Consider the following 715-nt stretch of genomic DNA (forward strand, 5'->3'; position numbering starts at 1 on the left):
CTGGTAAACTTGTCCAAATTGAATATGCTTTGGCTGCTGTAGCTGGAGAAGCCCCTTCAATGGGAATTAAATATTCAAATGGTGTGGTGTTAGCAACTCGGAAGAAACAGAAATCCATTCTGTATGATGAGCGAAGTGTACACAAAATGGAACCAATTACCAAACATGTAGGCTTGGTGTGTAGTGGCCTGGGCCCAGATTACAGGGTGCTGGTTCACAGAGCTGGAAAACTAACTCAGCAATACTATCTTATTTACCAAGAACCCGTTCCCACAGCTCAGCTGGTGCAGAGAGTAGCTTCTGTGATGCAAGAATATACCCAGTCAGGTGGTGGTCATCCATTTGGAGTTTCTTTACTAATTGGTGGCTGGAAAGAGAAATGAACGTACTTATTTCAACCAGATCCATGTGGAGGTTCCTTTGCTTGGAAAGCTGCAGCAGTGGGAAAGAATTATGTGAATGGGAAAACTTCCCTTGAGAAAAGGTATAACAAAGATCTAGAACTTGAAGATGTCATTCATACAGCTATATTAACCCCAAAGCAAAGCTTTGAAGAGCAAATGACAGAAGATAACACAGAAGTTGGAATCTGCAATGAAGCTGGATTTAGGAGGCTTACTCCAACTTAAGTTAAGGATTGCTTAGCTGCCATTGCATAATAATGAAGTGACTGGAAAATCCAGAATTTCAGATAATCTCTATACTTAAACATATA

At 40.7% G+C, this 715-nt stretch overlaps 1 pseudogene; it reads left to right on the plus strand.

Annotated features, from left to right (window-relative positions):
- The first annotated feature begins 2 nt into the window (after positions 1 to 2).
- LOC109381715 (proteasome subunit alpha type-2 pseudogene) lies at positions 3 to 659 on the plus strand (annotated as a pseudogene).
- The last annotated feature ends 56 nt before the right edge of the window (positions 660 to 715 follow it).

Source organism: Hipposideros armiger, unplaced genomic scaffold (assembly GCF_001890085.2).
Source record: "Hipposideros armiger isolate ML-2016 unplaced genomic scaffold, ASM189008v1 scaffold_52, whole genome shotgun sequence".
Taxonomy (NCBI): Eukaryota; Metazoa; Chordata; class Mammalia; order Chiroptera; family Hipposideridae; genus Hipposideros; species Hipposideros armiger.